The sequence below is a fragment of the Falco peregrinus genome, chromosome 18 (genome assembly GCF_023634155.1).
Source record: "Falco peregrinus isolate bFalPer1 chromosome 18, bFalPer1.pri, whole genome shotgun sequence".
Classification (NCBI taxonomy): domain Eukaryota; kingdom Metazoa; phylum Chordata; class Aves; order Falconiformes; family Falconidae; genus Falco; species Falco peregrinus.
Window position 1 is genome coordinate 5,932,775 of NC_073738.1, and position 9,967 is coordinate 5,942,741.

The following is a 9,967-nucleotide window of genomic DNA, read 5'->3' on the forward strand; positions in this document are numbered from 1 at the left end:
GGTGCTTTTCACCTGCACACAAACATTGCTGCAACTACGGTACAGTATTCTTCCATTCAAGAATAATTTAAGCACGAAGAAGCTCTTGGATGTTGATAGAGCAAACCCACAAACCCACTCATGGATTTAAAAACCCCTCCATAAGGGAAGTATACGAGCAACAATAACTGATGAAACACGCTTTGGAGCTGAGCGTGGACCTCAAGACAGCTGTGACAATAAACCCTATTATTAGACAAAATAAAAGCAGCGACATATTTGAGTTTAAGCATTAATAAGTGCCTTCACATTAAACAGCATCCATGACTCTCTTTGCCTCTCACCTTGAGGAACCTGGGGGAAGGAAGGAGCTAGCAAGGTAATTCAGCTACCACTAAAATCGGGGAAAGGCAAAACTCATGCCAAGTATTCTACAAAACCATAAAATAAGGGTTCCCAATGCTGGAAGACCAGTACGTTCTGCAGGGAGCTGGGCCCTGCTCATGCTCTCAGCAAGTCCAGCTGCTGAGCACTTGCCCAAGGGAAGGGCCCCGCAAGCATCAGCTGCCCCAGCGAAGAGGCTCCCAAGAGCACTGCAGGAGAACATGAATCTGGTTCTCCAGGCAAGATTCAAAATGGAAGGGAAAGAGGACAAGCACAGGAAAGATTGATGAGAAAGGAAGGGAGACAGGACAGCATGCCCGCATGTGCACATGGTGCTTGGATTTGGCAGGTACCCAAGATGCACACACTGCTCAGGATGAGAACAAAACCTAGCTGCATCGTGGTAGATCCTCTCTCCAGCTCACAGTTGCCCTTTTTCAGATCACCCATCCACCACCACAACCCCCGCAAGTCTCCTCTTTGCAAGCCCCAGAGTCACTCCCTTTGTCACAGGATAGGTCCAATACCCTCATCTTAGTCCCAGCCTTTCTGATTCTGTTCTCTTGCTTACTGATGGGCAGTGTCTACAAGCAACACCACAGCTCAAGCAGTAGATCTTTAGCTGGATTTTTAACCTGTTTTCCTTTTTGTACCCAACGGCAACGTTTATTACTTCTGCTTATATATGCCTGCCAGGCTCTCCATTATTACAGCAGAAGAAAAGGGAAAAGCATGTAGTTTTCTGTCCAATTTGGAGATGTCCATTGTTAAAAGCTACTTCTGCAAACCCCTCCAGCTAGCTCCAGGGCAGCATCATTTATCATGCTGATGAGGCAGTAGGTAAAACTACAAATAAAGTAGTAACTTCAAAGGGCAGAATTTGCTTAAAGTCTGCCCTTGAATTCAGACTAAGCAGCATCTGAAAATGAACCACAAAAGGCAATTCTGACTTCAGATTAAAACCCAGCTTTGGGCTCACAAACATCTGATGTCTGACACCACAAGCTACAGCTACCAGCAGAGAGCACGTGAAACTCCACTTCTGTAACACAACCATACGAGCCAGCTTCGTCACAGGTCTCACCTTAAACCACAAAGGTAATTCAGTCCTGCAACTCCTACCCCATCACATCCAGGATCTGCAGTGGGAGGGTAATAAAATACTCAGCACCTGCATGGAGCTGGTCAGCACTTTGTAAAAGGAGGGTCAGCATTAGGAAAGGAACACAAGCCACATTTACAAAATCTTAGGTTTCATTTACTTCTGACCATACCAAAGTGAAGTACACTTTCAGATAAAAATTGTATTTTTATGCAGAGGCTCCCCTTGCCAGCCTGCACTGACACATAACCCTGAGAATTCACAAAAGGTTAGAGCTACAAACCAGCCTCCAGGAAGCTCATCCCACTAGATTATCCCTTCTCTTGGGACAGTCTCTTCCGGCAAACCCTTTCTGTCATCGCTGTGTCCTCAAACTAACCACACAATGAACACACCTTGAGCCCTGCAAACCGGGTCAGGGACATTTTGTCACCTATAACCCCAGCACAAGCAAGTTTTCAACCTACTCCCAAAACCCTCGCAACACCATACTTCCAGTCATTGATCCAACAGCCCCTTCCCAGGACAGGGACCCAGGGAGAATACAGTATGCACAAAACCTTCAGCTAGCTTTACTGCATCTCTTCAGCCCCCTTCTTGTCCTTCCACTTGCATTTTGCTGCATCTCAGCCCGATGAAAGCTCATGTGATGCCTGCACTCACCATCCTTCACCCTCTGCCAAAGACTCACCCCACTACCTGGATACATGAGACCACAGCAGCCAGCCAAGACAAAAATTACTTGCCCACCATCTTGCCTCTCATCTTGACTGTGACAGGCCTGCTCTGCCCTCAGCTCAACCGAGAATGTACACATCTGGCCAAATGTGTTCCCTGTACCAGGAATCTCACATGAAACAACACTTGAGAGAAAGAAGGAGCAGAGCTGCATGTGAGCGAGACACACACACACCGTCACAGTAAGACCAAGCCAGTGCATCCAGGATCTCAGTCAAGCTTTGATCAAATTAAAGATGAAATGTTTCTTAGTCAGAGAAGTATTTCACCACTCTCAACACACACCCTCCTGCTTCTCCAGTTTCAACTTCAAAAGGGCATCCCAGCAAATGCTTCTTTCCAATGTATGGAAGACCGCTGATTTATCTCAGAAATGGATCTCCAGGCCAGCACAAACATGCACATCGCTGAGCTGGATGTGTCCAAGGATCAGGGGAGAGGCTTGTTTAGATATTTTTGAGCCATTTACAAACACCCCAAGGAATTTCATTCTGCAGCGAGTGACTTGACACACTCATGAAATCCATCTGAAATTACATCAGGCACTTCCAGGCAGACAGCCTGGGACAGGAGCCTGGGACGGGCAGCCATAAAGTGAAATGCTGACAAGTGGCAGAAAGCCCTGCAACTCTGTAGCACACAGCATTCAAAGTCACACATGCTATTAAAACCCATGAACACAAGTGGTTTCATCACCTCTTGTAAGTGCTAGGTTTCCCCACGAATGGCAGTTTAATACAGTCCTCCTTCCCACGGGCTTGTATAATCTGTCCCTTAAGACTGCACTTCGTCCCACAATGACCCCCATCAGCCTTCATCCTTCCCATGTGCCTTACAGCAGCATCAAAGACAGCTGAGCCACAGCTCACCGAAGAGCAACACACACACTGGCCAACTGAATCGGACAGCTGAGGGACAAATGGACCTGCCTTCCCAGGGCACTGACGGTGCAGTCCCACCAACTGCTCCGAAGTAATTCAAGGACAGCACTGAGGGAGGGCACAGAGGCAAAGATGGACAGACAGGGCTACCAGATCTGTTCTAGGAAGAGAGGTCAGGGCAGGTACAGCAGGGAGGCTGCAAAGATGGAAATAATTAGCGCAACTGCAGCGATAATCCTTTTAGCTTAACAGAAGGTATCCCCTGGTGCTCCCTTTTCTTGGATATTTAAAGAAAAGACACTGAAAACACAAGCCACGCCACATGTAATGACTGCCTTTACTGATCGGACTGCTTGGAAGGGAAAGGGAAAAATCAGTGGATTGATTTGAGGAGCATGAAGGGCTTATTAGACTTGCAAAGAAAATCCACTCAAGTCTAAAGGCACAGATACAGCTCCTCCAGACTCCAGTGTAAACTGCATATGCTTTCCACAGGCACTTCAAAAAAAAAAAAAAAAGCAGCCTACAACCAGCAGATTTCACTGCCAAACACAGCTACAACTCGTGGATGGAGGAGATCCATCCTGCTGCAAGAGATTCAGAGATGCCTTCAGTCCCTCACAGCAGAGCTGTGCCCACCTTAACCACACAAGGGATTACCTAAAGGTCCACTTTAGTTTTCTGCTATAACCACCACAACCTGGGGTGACCTGCAAAGACAGCTTGGGACTGAGGGCTGTTCATCTTAAAAAGGCAGGTGGGAGCACTGCACAGAGCAGACACGCCACTGCTTATGCACCTCCAGGCAGGAGCAGTGACCCAAACTGAGGGCTGCACCTCTGGTGGGGCTGAGCCAGCTTGATGCTCTGCAAGGTTTTGTCAGGACTGCCTGCCACCAAACAGCCCACTGACCTCTGCCCAGGACCACTCACCCTCATTCTCTTCCCAGGACTGGTCTGCGATGAGTGGGAACATCTCTGCACTGCTCTGCAAGGATTAGCAATCCAGTTCAAGTTACTTCTGCAATTTCCTTTCTTTTCTGTCTCCGTAGGTAGGCAAAGCCCAGCCTATGCAACCCATGCATTACAGCAATGCCTTCTTCATTGATGAGCACCCCCAAGTGCAAGGACATGCCCTTGGGGTGAGCCCCAGACACCATGCCAGCCCACCTCTGGAGTCTAAACACCAGTTAAGCAAGCAAAGCTCCCGAGGCAGAAAGATATTACACTGGATGGGTAGAAAAACCTAGAAAGCCAGCCAGCTCCGATGCAACTGCAGCAATAGAGGTCCTCTGAAAGCTGCTGTCCTCCCAAGCCATCAGCTGGTGCATCTTCTAAGCAGAGGCTGGGAATAGCCAAGATGCTGAGTCTGGGGTTCCCCCTCCACCTGGCTATGGGCAGGCACACAAGGGAAACATCCCTCATTTTGTTTAACAGCCTCAGCTGTTCTAATACAGCTTAAGAGGTCTGTTTTGCTTCTGCAAGAAAGGGTTCACAGTGCTTTGTAGACCTTGCAGCAAGCCATATACCCAGAAAGCACAACGCACAACCCTGTTGTTCATGGGCTGGTGGCTTCACCTGCGTGCAGAGCCACAGCCCTCCTAAACCTGCGCCACATTCCAGCAGCTCCACCAGTGACAGCCCTAACACACCGCACACCCTCTCAGCATCACCCAGATGAAGGACACAAAAGTCTGTCACAAGTCCAGGGCACTTCACTACAGGCTTCTGACTCTCTGTCCACACCTACATACAGCCAGCACACAGCCTAGGAAGCAATAAGCCAACCTACTAGCCAACTGACCTCAACCACCAGCAGGCTAAGCAAACTGGAAAATACTGGGAGCTGGGTTGAAGCCAGCACCCTGATTCTTTCTTGATTCATCAAGCATCAGAGCATTGCTACAGCTAAATTAGCAACACTCCTTCAAAAGATGCAGAGACAACAACCAAGCCTCATCAGCGCACTGGGCTGGGAAGATAAGCTTATTCTGCTCAAGACAAACTCAAATCTACAGCTTTCTCCAGCTTTTGAATAACATTCCTATTGGGAAAAAAGGGAACGGCCACCCTCAGCATTTCCCCTCAGACACTGCTTCATAATCCAATTTTCAACACTTTGCAAACCAAAAGGGATTTGTCTGAAAGTCTGGATGTGGACACACCCCAGCACCCACATCTCGAACAGCTATGCCAACCGTCCATACAGGCGCACACTGACACTCCAACAGGCAAAGTGGTTACAGTTGTGCTGCTGGACAATTTGTTCTCCTATGCTGATGAACACTGGCTTTCAGAAGGAACAGCAGAGACACCATCTCAAAAGCATTTTCAACGTGGCTCTCCCCAGCCGTTTCTAACAGCCACATGATGCTGCAAAGCCCAACTTCCAAATGAGGATATAAACATCATCAAGGAGCAATTTGCATTACTCCCTGCTACTACACATTAAGAACCGCTCAGCTAAGCCCCAGCAAATACAACCACTTCCAAATCCCCTGACTGGCAAAACCCTGGGGAAAAAAAAAAAAAAAAAAAAGACAATGATGCAACACAGATCCACAAGCATGCAATGAAGAACAGAATTTTTCCAAAATGAAGCAGAGGAACATGAAAGGCAGAAGAATAAGACACCTACCTTACTGGCATGCTGCAAGTATCCCTGACTAGCTACATTGGGCTCAGCCTCAACATGGAAAGAGCAGTTTGCAGTGCCACATTTCCCTCACTTTTATCCTGCGAGGACTGCTCTCCTGGCCAGGGGAGCAGACTTCCCCATGGCTCTCAGGAAGGAAAAGAGAAAGCTGCAGCACTCCTTGTTCAGGACAGATAAATATGTTTACTTGGTCCAGCTGAAACTGCAGTTTATCAAGCATAGAGGCAATGGGACAGTTTGAACTAAATGCCTCGGTTAGAAAGAGGCTAGAAGCAGAGGACAGCAAGGCAATACAGAGGAACTGATGCAGGGTGAGGAAGACTAATTAGAAGCCTGACCTGTAAATACTTAACATAGTACTTGAAAAGGGCATGTAATAAGGGAGGGACACAAAACCCATACTATTGCACTTGTCACCTGCAGGGACTGGACCCATTTCCCTTCCACGGGAGCTCCCCACAGGTTCACACAGAGGTCCTGTCACTTCTGTCCTCATCTCAGCTAATCCCAACTGATGAAGGGTAAATGTCCGTATCTTATCAGTGATGCCACCTGCCCCTTCCAGAGCAGCTAATAGCCTTGGCAGAGACCCACAATATGTTGATGTGTCTCATGTTCATGTCAGGTGGGACCTTTGTAACAAGTTCACCTGAAAGCTGCAGGTCAGCAGCAAGCTGTTCCAGAGCAGGGCTGAACAAATGGGTCCTCTTTTAGAGGGAAACAAGAGTCTTCATTTAAAGGCTTCAAATAACAACAACCATGCTACACACTTTCACTCATTAAAACAGGCAGAGCTACCTCAAGTTTCTCAAGGGTCAGCTTCTGGCCATCTTGCCATGCAAGATAAAGACATACCCACAGTACTGGGCATCTCCATGCACACACTAATGACCTAAAAACCTTTTACACCAAACAGACCTCGCCCAAGTGTTTCATTTTAAGTTCTGTGTGTTCAAGACTCAGCTGTCCTAAGATCCTCTCGTACTGCAATCAAGCCTTATGGAGGATGGAGACCCAAGCAACCAACCTCTGGGACAGGCATCTCACTTTCCCAGAACACAAGAGCTGGGTCTCAAAAAACAAACCCCACCTGCATCTTAATTCCAAAGCCCTGAAGGCAAGCCTTCATTTCCAAGGGCATTCAACAGCATGAGGTACCTCTGCTAACGTTGGGGGATGGCACGGGGATGTATGCCACAGCCATACACCTCCCTTCAAACACCCATTACTCTGTCTAGAGCAAGAAAATGCAACACTTTTACAGGTGTGAATTATCCACCTGGATAACCCCTATGCACTACAGGCAAGTCAGCCAGCACCTTGCTTTTCTCCTTAAGTTGCACATCTTGGGGTAAAAAACAATCATTTTGCATATCAAGAGGGAACAAAGTGTAACTGGGTTAGCCTATTTCTCATTTCTAGAGAGAATGAGATTTTGATTTTCCTTCTCTCAAGAGCAGCCAGTAAACCACTCAACTGAGATCTGTTTTGATTGACTACCTTGAGAGAAAAACGCAAAAAAATTGAACTGCACAAGGAAAACCATTAAACACTCCAAACGTGAGGTATTGGCAGCAAATGCAAAAACCCTTCATCAGATGCAAGAGGGCAGCCATTGCTCGACATAACAAATTAATGATTCTCAGTAGTGAATTTTGTTCCACTCATTCAGACACACATTAGACATCTGCCCAGATCCACGCAGATAAACGCAGGACAGCTCAGGAATATACTGCATACAAATTGCTGAAGTGACAGCTTAGCTCATCTCAGCTGCTTGTTCCAGCAAGCCCGTTTCTAAGCAAGACCAGCCTCTTGCTGCAAATGGAGCTGCACCTCGCGTGGTGGTACCACCAGCAAATGGAAGGAGAAACTCCCTTTAACGCGATGGCAGCTACCCTCTGTGAACAAACAACAGGACTGCATTTCTAGGTGTTAAAAAAAAAAAAAAAAAAAAAAAAGAAAATTATCCTCCCTAGCCAAATCCTCCCTTGTGCTAACATGGCAGACAGGGATGCAGGCAGAAATCTCCATCCCTTACCTGAAGTAAGTGGTTTCTACTCCTGATGGGTTTAATTGCTCCAAGCCAGGAGGGCAGGTGTGCCACGCAGCCCGCCTGGAAACACCTGGCAGAAAAACTTCCCATTTTGCACCTGTTTAGCTAGGCTTAAAACAAAGAAATACTCAGCAACTACAGGAAAAAAGGGAAAGCCCAGGAAGGGGGCCAGACCTCCGCCCCGCCTGGTGCGATTTTAGGACAAGGAAGAACAAGCAGCACAGAAAGAAGCTAATGAAAGGGGCAAGGGGACCATTTCGGCAGGATGCAGGGATGCCTGTGAGGTGTGAGGCACATCCAGGAGAGCTGACACCACCAGTTACGCCAAGAAGCACCACCCCAGCCCCAAGCCCACCGGGCTGGGCACCAGCATCCCCAGCCCGGCTGGCAGACACGCGGGGTCGGACAGCACGGGAACCCACCTGGGGCCGCCGCGCCGTTAACGTTAAATATTGGAACCTCTCGGCTGGGGCACCTGGGGGATGCACAAAGCACGGCAACTCCGGGGCACCGTGACCTCAATAACGCTTGCCACCCCAACATTTCGGGCTGGGCGTGACAGCTCCGGTTTTTTGAACCGCCTTTTTCCTCATGGTTTTCTATTATTGATTAATTTTAATTTACCTGTTTTAATTACAGCTGCCCCCCGCCTCCCCCCTCCCCACGGACGGCTGCAGAAGATGGCACCGCGCCGGGGTGGGAAGGCGCTGCCCACCCCTCCTGCCGCAGCCCCGCCGGCACAGCCCCCGGCCCCACCTGCCGCAGGGAACGGGGTTAAAAAAACGTTGAAAAGGGGAAAGGGAAAAAAAAAAATAAAATCCACCCCCCACCCTCCCTCCCCGCACCTGCAGCCGGGCGGCAGCGCTGCCGCAGGGGACGCCCCTCGCACTGCTGCAGCGAGCGGGCTGCCGAGGCGGCCCCCGGGCACACCGGCAACCGGGGGTGACGCGCCCCTCCGCAGCGATTTTTTGGGCTGAAATGGCTGGTTTTAGGCGTTTTGGTGGGGCGCTTTTTTTTTTCTGCTCCACCCGTTTCAGGCTTTCAGCGTGGGGACAGCGAAACGCAGCGCCGGGAGACCGGGGAGAGGGGGCCCGGCCGTGCAGCACCCCATCCCGCCTCCCGCCGGGGCCCTACCTGCCGCTGCAGGGGAGTCCGCACCGGAGCCGGGCGGCGAGTGACAGCGGCGGCGCGGGCGGGGCGGGGGCGGGGCGGGCCGGGGGGCGCGCGCGAGCTCCGGAACCTTCGCCGAGCCGGCGGGGGGCGCGCAGCGGCAGGGCGCATGCGCCGCACTGCTCCCTGCCCCCCATCCCGGAGGGCCCCCCCGGCGGCGGGTGGCGCATGCGCGGCGGGCGGGGCGGGGCGGGAGGGGCCGCCGCGGTCTTTTGTCTGCGGCACGCGGGCGCGCGTGGCCCCGCCCAGCAGGGGGCGCTCGCGCGCTGGCCGCCCCAGCCCGACGCCATTTCGCAGAGGGCGCAGAGGGCGCTGAGGGGGGGCGGGTGTGGGGCTCTCCCGGGGGTCCCGCGCCCCCCCCACCCAGGCTTGTCACAGCCCCGCGGCGAGGGGACGTGCCGCCCTGGCTCCCGCTTGGCCACGCGTCCCACGCAGCCACCTGCGGCGGGGGACGGAGCCACCGGCTGAGGCGCGGCGCTGCTGCGGGCCGCTGCCCGCCATATCCCGGGAGATGAACGCGCTGAGGGCAGCGAGCTGCTGGCAGCGCCCGTCCCTTCCTCGCCAGCCCCCGGCAGCAGCTACAGTGTGCAGCCATCCTGGCACAACCTTGTCCATGGCAAGCACCGCACTACAGAGACAGCAGCCTTGTGCACAGGGCAGGCGGCTCTGGGCTGCTGTCTGCACGACCAACAAGCCCCAGAATGCCATGGAGGGACAGTGGTGGGCAGCTGTCCTTAGCGTCTGAGTAGACACCTATGCCAAGGAGCCAATGGTGATGCGAGAAAATACAGTGAAAAACCTAAAACTCTGTAGGCAGGAGTTGCATAGATAACAGGAACCATCAACAGGCAGGCAGGAGCCTCACCGTCTGCGAGAGAAGGTCTGGAGCTTGGCCTGCTCAGCACTTCGAAAGGAACAGTTAGTACAGATGTAGGTGAGCTCCACAAGAATGTAAATCAGTAGCCGCCTTACAGGGATGTGCTAATTGCTAAAAGAAAAACT

General features: G+C 51.2%; 1 protein-coding gene across 5 annotated transcripts in view; it reads right to left on the minus strand.

The window, feature by feature from the left end:
* The window catches only part of MAPT (microtubule associated protein tau), a 52,916-nt gene extending 43,849 nt beyond the window's left edge, over positions 1-9,067 (minus strand). For 4 of the 5 annotated variants that reach the window (XM_055790134.1, XM_055790131.1, XM_055790130.1 and 1 more), the window contains exon 1: positions 8,930-9,066. The gene's annotated coding sequence lies outside the window, so the exon portion shown is untranslated. Of the gene's footprint in view, positions 1-8,929 lie in introns of all 5 variants that reach the window. The other variant, XM_055790135.1, reaches the window with a different exon arrangement.
* Between the last annotated feature and the right edge of the window lie 900 nt (positions 9,068-9,967).